A 15592-nucleotide genomic window follows, 5' to 3' on the forward strand; every position below is an offset into this window, starting at 1 on the left:
TACACCTTTAAAGAAGAAAATGGCAATAAACAACTTCATATCAATAATAACCTTAAACGTAAGTGGATTAAATGATCCAATCAAAAGACATAGGGTAGCTGCATGGATAAGAAAATAGGACCCATACATATGCTGTCTACAAGAGACACACCTTAGAACAAAAGATACACATAGATTGAAGGTAAAAGGATGGAAAAAAACATTTCATGCAAATGGAAATGAAAAAAAAGCTGGGGTAGCAATACTTATATCAGACAAATTGGGCTTTAAAACAAAGGATATAGTAAGAGATAAAGAAGGCCACTACATAATCATAAAGGGAGTAATCCAACAGGAAGATATAACTATTATAAATATCTATGCACCTAATATAGGAGCACCCAAATATATAAAGCAGACTTTGATGGATTTAAAGGGCAAGATCAACAGCAATACTATAATATAGTAGGGGATTTCAATACCCCACTAACATCACTAGATAGATCCTCAAGAAAGAAAATTAACAAAGAAACAGCAGACTTATTGGAAACACTAGATCAACTCGATTTAATAGATATCTTCAGAACCTTTCACCCTAAAGCAGCAGAATATACATTCTTTTCAAGTGCTCATGGTACATTCTCTAGGATAGACCACATGTTAGGGCACAAAAGTGCTCTCAACAAATTTAAGAAGACTGAAATCATATCAAGCACTTTCTCCGATCACAATGGCATGAAACTAGAAATGAACCACAACAGAAAAGCTCAAAAATTCTCAAACACATGGAAACTAAATAGCAGATTGTTAAATAATGAATGGATTAAGAATGAGATCAAAGAAGAAATAAAAAAATTCCTAGAAATGAATGACAATGAGCATACATCAACTCAAAATTTATAGGACACAGCAAAAGCAGCAGTGAGAGGGAAGTTCATAGCACTACAGGCACACTTTCAGAAGCTAGAAAAAGCTCAAATAAACAACTTAACCCTGCATCTAAAAGAATTAGAAAAAAAACAGCAAATAAAGCCCAAATGTAGTAGAAGGAAGGAAATAATAAAGATCAGAGCAGAAATAAATGACATAGAGGCTAAAGAAACAATACAGAGGATCAAAGAAACTAGGAGCTGGTTCTTTGAAAAGGTAAACAAGATTGATGAACCTTTAACTAGACTCACCAAGAAAAAGAGAGAGAAGACTCAAATAAATAAAATTAGAAATGAGAGAGGAGAAATAACAACTGACACAACAGAAATGCAAAATATTGTAAGAAAATACTATGAAGAACTGTATGCCAAAAAACTAGACAACGTAGATGTAATGGACAAATTCCTTGAAACATACAATCTTCCAAAAATCAATCTGAAAGAATCAGAAAACCTAAACAGACCGATTACAACAAATGAGATTGAAACAGTTATCAAAAAACTCCCAACAAAGAAAAGTCCAGGGCCCGATGGCTTTACAATGGAATTCTACCAAATATTCAAAGAAGAACTAACTCCTATCCTTCTCAAACTATTTCAAAAAATTCAAGAGGAGGGAAGACTTCCAAGCTCCTTTTATCAGGCGAACATAATTCTGATTCCAAAACCAGGCAAAGACAACACAAAGAAAGAAAATTATAGGCCAATATCTCTGATGAATATAGATGCTAAAATCCTCAACAAAATATTAGCAAACTGGATCCAACAATATATGGAAAAAATCATACACCATGATCAAGTGGGATTTATTCTGGGGAGGCAAGGATGGTACAATATTCGTAAATCAATCAATGTGATTCATCACATAAACAAAAGGAAGGAGAAAAACCATATGATAATTTCAATAGATGTAGAAAAAGCATTTGATAAAATATAGCACCCATTTATGATCAAAACTCTCAGCAATATGGGAATACAGGGAACATACCTCAACATGATAAAAGCCATCTATGAGAAACCCACAGCCAACATCATACTCAATGGGCAAAAATTAAAAGCAATCCCTTTAAGATCAGGAACAAGGCAAGGGTGCCCCATTTCACCACTCTTATTTAACATAGTCCTGGAAATCCTAGCCACAGCAATCAGACAAGAAGAAGAAATAAAAGGCATTCAAGTTGGAAAAGAAGAAGTAAAACTATCATTATTTGCAGATGATACGATATTGTATATAGAAAACCCTAAAGCAGGGGTCCCCAAACTTTTTACATAGGGGGTCAGTTCACGGTCCCTCAGACTGTTGGAGGGCCAGACTATTAAAAAAACTATGAACAAATCCCTATGCACACTGCACATATCTTATTTTAAAGTAAAAAAAACAAAACGGGAACAAATACAATATTTAAAATAAAGAACAAGTAAATTTAAATCAACAAACTGACCAGTATTTCAATGGGAACTATGCTCCTCTCACTGACCACCAATGAAAGAGGTGCCGCTTCTGGAAGTGCAGTGGGGGCCGGATAAATGGCCTCAGGGGGCCACATGCGGCCCGCGGGCCGTAGTTTGGGGACCCCTGCCCTAAAGTCTCAGTCAAAAAGCTACTGGACCTGATACGTGAATTCAGCAAAGTGGTAGGATATAAAATCAATACTCAGAAATCAGAGGCATTTTTATACACTAAAAATGAACAGTCAGAAAGAGAAATTAAGGAAACAATCCCCTTCACAATTACAACCAAAAAAATAAAGTACCTAAGAGTAAACTTAACCAAGGAGACTAAAGACTTGTACTCAGAAAATTACAAAGCATTGATAAAAGAAATCAAGGAAAATACAAACAAGTGGAAGCATATACTGTGCTCATGGTTAGGAAGAATAAACATCATTAAAATGTCAAATGTCTATTTTACCCAAAGCAATCTATAAATTCAATGCAATACCAATTAAAATACCAATGACATACTTCAAAGATATAGACCACATATTCCAAAAATTTATATGGAACCAAAAGAGAACACAAAAAGCCTCAGCAATCTTAAAAAAGAAGAATAGGCCCTGGCCAGTTGGCTCAGTGGTAGAGCATCGGCCTGGCGTGCAGAAGTCCTGGGTTCGATTCCCAACCAGGGCACACAGGAGAAGCGCCCATCTGCTTCTCCACCCCTCCCCTTCTCCTTCCTCTCTGTCTCTCTCTTCCCCTCCCGCAGCCAAGGCTCCATTGGAGCAAAGATGGCCCGGGCGCTGGGGATGGCTTCTTGGCCTCTGCCCCAGGCGCCAGAGTGGCTCTGGTCACAACAGAGTGATGCCCCAGAGGGGCAGAGCATCGCCCCCTGGTGGGCAGATCGTCGCCCCCTGATGGGCGTGCCGGGTGGATCCTGGTCGGGCACATGCAGGAGTCTGTCTGACTGTCTCTCCCTGTTTCTAGCTTCAGAAAAATACAAAAAAAAAAAAAGAATAAAGTGGGAGGTATCACACTTCCTGATATCAAGTTATACTACAAGGCCATTGTACTCAAAACAGCCTGGTACTGGCATAAGAACAGGCATATAGATCAATGGAACAGAACAGAGAACCCAGAAATAAACCCACAGTTCTATGGACAACTGATATTTGACAAAGGAGGTAAGGAAATTCAATGGAGTAAAGATAGCCTCTTTAACAAATGGTGTTGGGAAAATTGGACAGCTACCTGCAAAAAAATGAAACTAGATCACCAGCTTACACCGCTCACAAAAATAAACTCAAAATGGATAAAAGACTTAAATGTAGGCCGTGAAACCATAAGCATCTTAGAAGAAAACATAGGCAGTAAGCTCTCCGACATCTCTCGGAGCAATATATTTGCTGATTTATCTCCACAGGGAAGTGAAATAAAAGACAGGATAAACAAGTGGGACTATATCAAACTAAAAAGCTTTTGCACAGCTAAAGACAACAAGAACAGAATAAAAAGACAAACTACACAATGGGAGAACATATTTGACAATATGTCTGATAAGGGATTAATAACCAATATTTATAAAGAACTTGTAAATCTCAACACCAGGAAGACAAACAATCCAATCCAAAAATGGGCAAAAGAGATGAATAAACACTTCTCCAAAGAGGACATATGAAAAAATGCTCAACATCACTAATCATTAGAGAAATGCAAATTAAAACCACAATGAGATATCACTTCACACCAGCCAGAATGGCGCTCATCAACAAAACAACACAGAATAAGTGCTGGCGAGGATGTGGAGAAAAGCGAACCCTCCTGCACTGCTGGTGGGAATGCAGACTGGTGCAGCCACTGTGGAAAACAGTATGGAGATTTCTCAGAAAACTGAAAATCGAACTGCCTTTTGACCCAGCTATCCCACTTTTAGGAATATACCCCAAGGACACCATAGAACGGCTCCAAAAGGAGAAATGCACCCACATATTTGTGGCAGCATTGTTCACAATAGCAAAGATCTGGAAACAGCCCAAGTGTCTGTCAGAGGACGAGTGAATTAAAAAGCTTTGGTACATATATACTATGGAATACTACTCAGCCATAAGAAATGATGACATCGGATCATTTACAATAACATGGATGGACCTTTATAACATTATACAGAGTGAAATAAGTAAATCAGAAAAAAACTAAAAACTATAGGAATCCATACATAGAAGGGAGTCTCATAAAAATGAGACTCAGAGACATGAACAAGAATGAGATGGCAACAGGGGTGGAGGGTGGGGGGAGGGGGGATGGGGCGAAGAAGGAGAGAGGGGTTGGGGGAGGGGAGGGGCACAAGAAAACCAGATAGAAGGTGACAGAAGACAATTTAACTTTGGGGGAGGGGTATACAGCACAATCAAATGTCAAAATAATCTAGAGATGTTTTCTTTCAACATATGTATCCTGATTTATCAATTTCACTGCATTAAATTTAATAAATAAATTTTAAAAAATATATTGAATTATCCTTTTGCTTCTTGGCATCATTGTTTCCTGATATGACTTATTTTTAACATCACTGAGTTTCCTTAAATACAAAGTGGAAATGCCCAGAATCAACAAGGCAGCAACTGTAGGGAGGCACAGATGGCCATGGTGGTTACTTATGGCATTATAGGTCATTGAAAAGGCTTTGCATCTTCTTGACACCTGTCCCAGCCTTTCCAGACAGTCATCGTCACACTCTCCTCGTTGCTCACACAGCACTGCCTGCCATGCTCAAGAGGAATCCCCTGCCTCTCCCACCAAGCTCTTAGACCCTTGATGACAGTGGTTGTATCTGGTTTATCTCTGTATACTCTACATCTGTCACGGTACCCAATACCCAGTGAGAGTTTAAAGCATGTTTGTTTACATTAACGACTATGATGATAAGTTTGGATAATAATAGCAGCTGATCATTTTATATGCAGGCTAATAAGATCCAGGAGAGGACAGATTGTGTCTGTCACATTCATAGCTGTAGTCCCAATGCCTAGTCAGGTATAAATTAGTGCACAGTAGACATTGATTCAATAACAAAGAATGAGTAGATGCAATATCATCAGCGCTTCCCTTCATTGTAACTTCTCCTGAAGGAGAGGAAGAGAAACTGAAAAAGAATATCTGCCTTTTTTTTTTAATAGAAGGCAACCTATGATGCAATCTTTAGAGCTAGTATCTAATGCAATTTTATGCTAAGTTTGCAGACCACATCATAGCAAGTCACTGCAGACAGCCCGTGCACATGTAAACGGCACACAAATCTTTGAAAGGAAAAGGGTAACGACGTGAGGAAATCTATATCATCTGTCAATTGGCTGGTGAATTCCACAAGTAGCTCTCCTATTCTCTTATCTTCCACAGTAGAGGAATTTAGGAGTCTAGAGATGATCAAGTGGGAAACTGATGAGCAAAGAGACATGAAGCACTGAGTAGAATGCAGTGAACACCTTCAGGGGTAAGAGATACTAGTCAATCCATACAGAATCCAGGAGGTGATGCAGAATTCATAGCGACATTCCTGGAGGAATGAGTGTATCTCATGGACCCTCCGCAGGTCCCCAGCTTCACCCCCAGACTTTGTGAAACCCCTACTGAGGAACTGTCCCTTTCACTGCAGAATGTATCAGACCCATAGCCTGTTCCTCATATGGTCCCCTCCAACCCTGCAGACCCTTGGTCCTTAACACTTCTCTTCCTTCCAAAGTCCAGGCACTCTTGTTCACTACCAAGTTCAATGTAAGCTGTTAATCTTTTCCTGGTTGGTTCATGGGTAAAAGAAAGGAGGATCTACCGACCCTAAGGAGAGGAGTGTGGGACAAAGAAGACCTTGTGGAATGGCCACCATGGGTTAAAAATAAATAAAGAAATAAAAATAGAACAAAAGGATGGATACATGCATGGTGAAGGTGAAAGTCTTTTCAACCAATTATTTCATGTTTTATGCTTGTATAAGTACTTCCCTCCTTTCCTGCTTTGAGTCAAAATAGGAAAAAAGAAAAAAAGAAAAACATCTCTAGCACCTTGATCTTAGTAGGTTTAGGCTCTGGGGAGCAGGAAGATGCAGAGAGAGAGAAAAATAAAAGGCTTAATGTGACATTGTGGAGAGGAACTGCGTGCTTTGTGTAACAGAAAGGTATGTTTGGAATGCTGAGCATAAATATGTTTCCATTTCGACTCTTCCCTTTTGATCCTCGCTAAAGGGACCATGCCTTTCTCATCTTTGTCTCCTGTAGAGCTCAGTGCAGGGAACTGCTCAGAGTAAACATCCATTGAATGTTTCCTGAATGGCAAATAAAGGAGTGATCTCAGTGATGAGGCACGAAAAAATAACTGAAATGCATTGGTTATGCATTCAGTTGGGCATCTATGCTTCTGATGCTCTATCACTTGCTAGCTTTGTGACTTCTACCAGGTCACTTAACTTCGAGACCCCTTAGTTTCCTCTACATGCAATGCTTCTTTTAAGGAGAAAATGAGATGATGTCAGCTAAGATCATGACCAACTTAGACTTATTTTCTGATTTATATTTAAAACTCACTGGGGATTTCTCATTGCTTGTGGAAGCGTACCACCCAAGGTATCTTTCTGATCACAGACAGCTTCTTCTGGGTTGATTTCTTAATATCTTACATCTTTGAGGTAGTTTGTATTTCCCATGACTTGAGAAGTTATGAAGTAAATGGCCAGTGAAGCTCCCATGACCCCGTATGTTGGGGTTTAATTCCCAGAAACGGTTCTCTCCACTGAAGGAGCACGTTACCGTAACCCGGGCTACCAGAAGTGAGTATGAAAAGGAGGTGGTGACTCGGAGTGTTTGGGGAGAAATCTTGTCTTCCGAGGCTCCAGCTCAGCTCAAAGCTGACCTCCACAAAGGGTCTGGCTTCTTCTTCGGTGTCCTTGCTCCCGGCCCACATGCTCACAACGTACCAGGTCAGAGTGGTCTCACCTTTCTCTGAGTCTCTTTAGAAACATTGTCCTGAACCTTATACACACTTATCTTTACTCAAAGGCATTTTTGTCATAACTCATACCTCTCTAAAACCAGGAACTCCCCCAGGATAGAAAGCTTGCTTTGCATATACGTGTATTCTACATAGGACTTCACCCTGTAGTAAAAGGTGACTAATGAAAGAAAAGGAAAGAAAGGAGGGAGGACTGGACAGAGAGAGAAAGCAAGGAAAACAAATGAATAAACTTTATAGCAGAATAAATTTTTTTAAGTAAAAATTTCAAAACTATCCGTAACTCCCCCAAACAAAATAAAAGTATTTGATGCTACAATATAGCACAATGTGAGGTTTTAAAATGATGGAACTAAAAAAAAAAAAAAATGTCCTCCTTCTGCAAAATGAAGTAAATCCTCTGTCCGTTTCCTTAGACTAAGGTCCTCTGGGCCTGCACAGTCAGGAATGCACAACAAAGCTCACAGGCCCAGCTGCCTCGGGGCTCCTCAACAGACGTTTGCTCTGCGTTCTGCGTTCACCATCCACAAGCCTTTGCACCTGACTCCGTCCCCGTCCAGCTGGAGGACACATGGTAGACTGGCCATTCTAAAATCTCTTCTGCGCTTGGTGGGCGGTTTCCTTGCACTTCCCTCATTTCCATGTAACTCCTTCACGTTCAAATATGCTGAAAAGTGAGTTTGAATTAGACTCAGAGCCATATGGCAAAGCCAAGGGGCAGCATATGGTTGGAGATTGCTCAGCGCTGATCCCTAGCATCTTTAAGCTCTCTTTACACGGGAGGCAGTGATAGATAGGGTCAGAGTTCTGTATGTTGGACTGCTCTGTCCTTCACATGGGAAAATTAGACTCACAGTGCAGCATCCATGTTACAGTTTGTTCTAGTTTTCTTGGTCATGGTAGAGGGTAGAGTACAGAGAATTACCTGGTCTCATACTTGTGGTCAATGGAAATATATTTGTTAGGGGTAGAGATTCAGTCTGTGCACTTGAACTATGGGCTGTCCAATCAAAATGTGACTTTAAGTCAACCTAACTAGGTCTGACCTGCAGGGTTAGGTTACACCAACACACATTGCAGGACAAGGAGAAATCAGTCCCACAAAAGCAGGGAGCTGATCGCTAAACAATTACTACAATGTCATGGTGAATGGAGGGATGGATTCTGGGGTCAAAGCGTGGGAGCTAATTTTTTAAAATAAGCTAAAAGACCTGAAAAAAGGGGACATAGAGAGGAAAAGTGGAACGTAAACAGCAAGGACTCAAAGAGAAATAATATACACACCTAGGAAAGTCAACAACTCAGCACTTGTCTCTGAGGATGCTGGGCCATCCGTCTGTCTTCCTCGCCTCACCTCACCACCAATGCCGTCGTTAGTGTGAGGATAAAGAATGCTGTCATAATTGAGACAAATTCCAGAAAGCTCAACTGGGCCAATGGGTAGTGGTTGGGCCGTGCCGGATCATTTGTCTCTTTTTAGTCAAGTTTTTAAGGAGGGAAGCTCTTGTTTCTTTGAGCAATCAATTTTTTAAATGAAAACTAAAACTTACTTATCCATACCAGTTGAGTACTGGAAATATCAGCAAGAATACTCATTTCTAACAGTTGACTGTCTAACCACTGTGCTCTACACTTGAAACTAATACAAAATAATATGGAATGTAAACTGTAATTGAAAAAAAATTTTTTTTAATTACAAGAAAAAAGACTTAGTAATAAATGTCCTTTTTTATACAATTAAATCTGGCAAAGCCAGAACTGAAATCCAGGTTAGTTTTTAAACTTCCAGGTATATGTCTTAGCAAACAAGTGGACAATAGGGAAATAGACCCCTTAGCATGGGGAAGGGCTAACTAATCACGGCAGAGTGCCCTGGGGAGGAAAGACAAGGCAGGGTCGAAGAAGAGTTCTGGAACTTCGAGGTACAGCCAATCAGTGTGATTTCTGCCGTCATCATTATTGCCATTCCTCACTGAGGGTCAGTTCACGTGTCAGGGAATGGCTTTAATAACGGCATATTCCTGAACCTTCATTGGAGCCCTGAACAGCTTTATTGAGGCTTAGCATACAATTCACCTGTTTAAAGGGTACCATTCAATGGTTTTAAGTATACTCATAAATTCATTCAACTGTTACTGCAGTCCATTTTAGAGCATTTTCATCACCACAGAAAGAAACCCTGGCCCCCAGAAGTCTCACTGCTATCTCCATTGTTCATGGCCCCAGCCCTGAGCAAACGCTAACCTACTGTCTGTCTCTGTAGATTTACTTATTCGGAACATGTTATAGAAACGGGATTATAAATGTGATATTTTGTGACTGGCTTCCCTCATACAGCACAGCAATTTTCAAATGGTGTGCCACAAGAATTTTTACAACATGCAATTCTTGAATGTCGAGTCAGGGACACTGACCTCTTTTCCCTTAGATTGTCAAATAAAAAACTGACAGAACAACAGCCATCCAGTGTGAATGAATAAAAATTATACCCATTTCAATGTCGATGGGCAAAAAATATATATTTTTGGTGTGCTGCAGAATTTTAGTCATTAGTTTATGCGTGCTGTGAATTTAAAAAGGTTGAAAATTGCTGACAGCTTACTGGTTTTCAGGCTTATCCATGCTGTAGCATCTGTGAGTACTTTATTTCTTTTTCTCAGCCGACTAAAATTCTATTATATGGATATACCACAATTTGATTATCCATTTGTTGATAAATACTTGGTCTGTTTACGTCTTTGGGCTATTGTTGATAATATTGCTATACATTTGTGAACCAGTTTTGGGGTGAACATGTTTTAATTTTTCTTAGGTATATACATACGAGTAGAATTGCTGAGTATTATGGTAACTGTGTTATTAATCATTTGGAGGACTGCCAAACTGTCTTCTAAAGTGACTATTTAACATCCCTGCCAGCACTGTAGGAGAGGTCCTGCCCTCCTCACCAACACGTGCCATCATCTGTCTTTTTTATGATATTCATCCCAGTGAGTGTGAAGTGGTATCTCGCTGTGGTTTTGATTTGTATTTCCCCAATGACTAATGATGTCAGGCAGCCTTTCAAGTACTTATTAGCCATTTATATGTCTTCTTTAGAGAAATATCTATTCAAGGTCGTTATCCATGTTTTAATTGCATTGTCTTTTTATTATAGAAATGTATGTGCTCTTTATATATCCTAGAGGCTAGTTTTCTATCAGATAAATGATTTGCAAATATTTTCTCCCAGTCTATGGGCTGTCTTCACTTACTTAATAGCATCCTTTGAAACACAATGTCTTAAGTGTTAACGTCCAAATTATCATTTCTTTTGTTGCTTGTGGTTTTGATGTCATATCTAAGAATCCAGGACCAAATCTAAAATCATGAGGATTTATCACTAGTTTTCTTATAAGAATTATATAGGATATGAACAGGGATTGCACTGAATCTATAGATCAATTTGGAAAATATTGTCATCCTATAAATTTTAAGTCTTTCAATCCAGCTAACAATCTAGTGATTATCTCATTTGTTACTCTACTTTTTTAACTCTAGACTTTCCATTTGGTTCATTCTTATAATTCTAGGGCCTACAGTGTAGTCTACATCTCCAGTGAATTTACCAGTATCTTCCCAACTGCCATTTCTCATGGACTACACTGCTTTTGAGGGAGCTCTTGAGCCTCAAATTCTTTTTTTTTTTTTTTTGTATTTTTCTGAAGCTGGAAACGGGGAGGCAGTCAGACAGACTCCCGCATGTGCCCGACCGGGATCCACCCGGCATGCCCACTAGGGGGCGATGCTCTGCCCATCTGGGGCGTTGCTCTGTTGCAACCAGAGCCACTCTAGTGCCTGAGGCAGAGGCCACAGAGCCATCCTCAGCACCCGGGCCATGTTTGCTCCAATGGAGCCTCGGCTGCGGGAGGGGAAGAGAGAGACAGAGAGGAAGGAGAGGGGGAGGGGTGGAGAAGCAGATGGGCGTTTCTCCTGTGTGCCCTGGCCGGGAATCAAACCAGGGACTCCTGCACGCCAGGCCTATGCTCTACCACTGAGCCAACTGGCCAGGGCCGAGCCTCAAATTCTTGATGCTCTTTTGTAAATGAAGTCAGTTCTTTTGGGAAGAGTTTCAGAACTATCTGTTTCAGGCTTGCTTTTTCCCCTAGGCAGATCTCTGAGCTAGAGCTCCGAGTTTGGAGGTTGGGACCATGCCATGCTTCTCTTTGAATGGCACTCCCCACTGGAGGGGCTGAGTGCCCCCAGGATGGTGGTGATGATAGTGTCAGGTCTTCTTGGCTTGCTTCTCCCAGCTCAGAAACACTGCCTGACAAGCTGGGACAAGGGAGACTAGCCTTTCACTGTTCGCAGTGGTGCACTCCCAGTAGAGCCTCCATCCCATTGGTGGAGGCTGAGCAGAAGAAGAGAACAGTCACCACTTGGCTGTACTCACACGGAACTTCGCCTCTGCGATGGATAGCTGGGACAGGATGAGCAATGCTGACACACTGCTCCCCCTGGGAAGACAGCTTCTCGACTGGGAGCCTAGGGTGGGTGGAGCCCTGTATCCTTGTTAGCAACAGTCTGGAGTCCGTTTCTGTCTCACTCAGCTGGGAGTGGGGAGTGAGGGAGCCTTGGTTTTGATACTATAGATTCTCACTATTCCTTCAGAGTTGTGCAGATTTTCTAGAATAAATGTTTCTTTGTTTGCTATATGCCCTTTGGACCACTTCTGGAGATTAAACTTTTTTTTGAAAATTTTTTTACCGGCTTCTAAGGGTATTATGTCTACAGAGCTCCCTCGTGCTGTCAGGCCAGAAGTGGAACTCAGAAGTAGGTCATTTTTTATACTAAAGTTCATATCCTAAAAGTAAGGCCAATAATCATGGACAGTGGGCTAAGAGAACAATAGGGAGGAGGTAACTGGTGCATAAATAAAGGAAAAGGGGTGTAAAAAGGCAGATCATGGAGAGAAAAATGACAGTAAGAAGATAGAAAAACAAACAACAAACTGGAAAAAAATCCTCAGTGCAAACAGCCATATTTCACCCAAGTTGGGCCAGAATGAATTTGAGTGTGGGGCAACTAACATCATGTTGAAATCGATCACTCTGGCTCTTCACGTACTGCCTTACCTCCAGCAACTAACATCATGTTGAAATCGATCACTCTGGCTCTTCATGTACTGCCTTACCTCCAGCAACTAACATCATGTTGAAATCAAACACTCTGGCTCTTCACGTACTGCCTTACCTCCAACATACCCACCTACTTTAAGTGTTCATGTATCCGGTGTTGTAAAAGAAAAATGATCTTGAATTTATACCCCCTCCCCCCCCAAAAAAATATATATATGCTTCCCTGTCCTTCTAGTTCAACACATAGAAATCCTACCTCTCCTTGAAGGATGAGTTCAGACATCACCTCCTCCAGAATGCAGCCCCTGATTTCCCAGAGCCGCCTTGGTGTCTGTTCTCTCCTTTCACTGAGTTTTCTGAAGAACTTACCTGTATCTCTCTTGGGAAATTATCATTTTTTTTCTTCCCCTCCAGAATACCTTTTCTCTTGCGTATTCCCCAATCTATTTCTCTGAGATATCCTTCAAGATCCTTCCAACGTGTTTCTATTTTGTTATGTTAACCAGGGTAAATTCAAAATTAATGAGTCTAATTTGTACAGATATGTGAATTTAAAAAATATATATATAGGGAGAGGGAGATTGGCACACCGGTATGCTTATAGTCTTCAACACCATCGAATGAATAAATAACATTGAATGAATGACTTGAATGTCAGAAATCATGAAATGTGCACATTATCAGATTGGAAAGCTGCAAAAAATATTTCAGTGACCTTGTAGAGAATGGAGCAAAGGCAGAGACCGTAATTCTGCTCTTCCTGTGGCATGGTCACTAAACCTTGCCATGTGATCTTGAACAGAAAATCTGTAGTCTACCTCAGTTTCTTCACTAGAAATGTAGGAGCAACACCAAGTTTTTTCCTGGTCAGAGTTTCTGGCATGCTTTGCGAAGAGGCCTATGACAAAACAAAATTGAAAGGGTTAACAAATCCCCACATTTCCAGATAATTTTAAATGTAAAATAGGACCATTTTTTAAATTAAATGAAAAAATGTAAGGAGAAGATACGGCTGTAAGATGTTACATATACCACTTGGGGGCTTCCAAGAGGACATGTCCCTCCTCCTCCTTCAATTACCCAACCAACTCAAACAAAGGGCCTGCAACTCAGAAATGTTTATTTTTAACAAAGAGAAAGCAGTGGACATAACATTACAATTTGGAAAATCTCTCCTGAGTTTTCAGCCTCGATAATTGGATTAGCCTCTCACAAAGGCTGCTAGCTCCCAAGTCTATGGAGAAATCTAGTTTCCAATTGCCACTCTGAGCTGTGAGGGACCTTCACATCTCAATCAAACAGCTGATGCAAGAACAAGAAGAGGGGGAAGTGAGAAAGTGAACTGGATAATTCTGGAAGGAAGGTCATTCAGTGCCTTCTCTGCTCAAAACATCGCCTTCATTGAAGCACAGGTTGTCAGAGATGATCAGCTCCAAATACAAGCATATAAAATTACAATAACAAATAATTCAAAAAAAGATATCCAGTATCTTCAGGGAGGATTGACCTGCTAATATCCAACTCTACAAGGGAAAGGGAAGCATATTGGACTTCTCCCGGATTACAGAATGCATTATTCCTGGGTTTACAATAAGGAAGTCTCCCAATGAAGCAACAATCAGCCAGCAGCTGTCTCTGCCAAATGCCAATAAGATATCAGAATCCCACTGACATCAAGAAGAGAAGACACTTCCTAAGGACGAACCAGGGTTATGGATACATCATATCAATCACTGACCTCCAGAAATTTTTATCTAGAGTTTCTTCTATGCTTAGAACTCACACTGCATTATCTATTAAAGGAAGAACCTACTTCTATGGAGAAGGGAAAGAAGTTTAAGCTTGCCCTGAAAATGATTTCTCCCCAGTTAAGAAACATTCCTTCAACCTCGGATAAGTGGTTTTGGTCAACTCTGTGAATGATAAATGGTGATGATTGGAGAACAATTCCTATGGCAGATTTACTTCACTTGAGTAAAAGCACAGTGATAGAATGGAAATACGAGCATATTTTGGATAAAGGGAAATTTGAGTTTGAATTTCTGTTTCATATTTACTAATTATGTAACTTTGGGGCCCTAGTCTGTCTTTATCTATAAAATGGGAATAAAAGTAATTTTCATATGAGGTTGTCAAAAGGAAGACAAAATGATATGCAAAGTATCTAGTATAATCCCTGGCACATAGTAGGTGTACCAGACATGCAAGGTACCATCTTTTAATTTTTTTAATAATTCATTTATAACTTAGAGTTGTCCGTGCCCCTACTTTTCTTCTCCGGGTGTTATTAGTCAGGGTAGAGCACAGAATCATGTTGACCAAGAACTGAGGCTCTCTAGTCCCCCCACTGTGCCCTGTTTAGCATTCCCTTTAGCTTAGATGTATACTTAGCCAATAGATTGGGGTTAGAGAAAAGGGCATTAGATCTGGGATCAGGGTGCTTAAATGGTCCCTAACTAATTTACAATATGATCTCTAATATATCACTTGGCCTTTCAGGGACTTAATTACCACATCTGTAAATAAGGACTCATTATCCAAACTCTGCACTCCACTATCTTGCTTTTTAAAAGTCTTCACTAACATGCATGTGCTCCTCAAATTACCCATCTGCACTGTATGAAATTCCCAGCCCTTCCCTGAAATCTGTATAGCACTTTATAATTTGAAAAGTGCTTCCACATTTGTTGACTCATAATAAGCCCCACCAACTAATTTGTCTGCCCATTACTGTGATATGAGGACCTTTTCACTTGAACCAGATAACTGAACCTTTTCAACTGAACCAAAGAAATGAGACACATCCATAAATGTACTGAAAATAATTCCAGGAACATAGCGAGGTCAATAAATATAAATTATAGTTGTTATGTTTTTAAGTGAATTTTAAGATCTTTGGTAAATGGACCATGTCTTATATCTTCCAAAATACTTTTCTGCAAATCCCAAAGTGCATAGGACAATGCTGGGTGTAGAGGAAATACACCCAATAAATCAATGCTAACTAAATGGATAAATTAATTGTTGAGGTATCTTGGAAGCTAACCACCTTTCAAATAGTCAATAGTAGAGGTCTTCAAGAGTGAGAAAAAGAAAATTATCTTCCTGGAACAAGTAGAATAAGAAATGGTG

Source organism: Saccopteryx leptura, chromosome 2 (assembly GCF_036850995.1).
Source record: "Saccopteryx leptura isolate mSacLep1 chromosome 2, mSacLep1_pri_phased_curated, whole genome shotgun sequence".
NCBI lineage: Eukaryota > Metazoa > Chordata > Mammalia > Chiroptera > Emballonuridae > Saccopteryx > Saccopteryx leptura.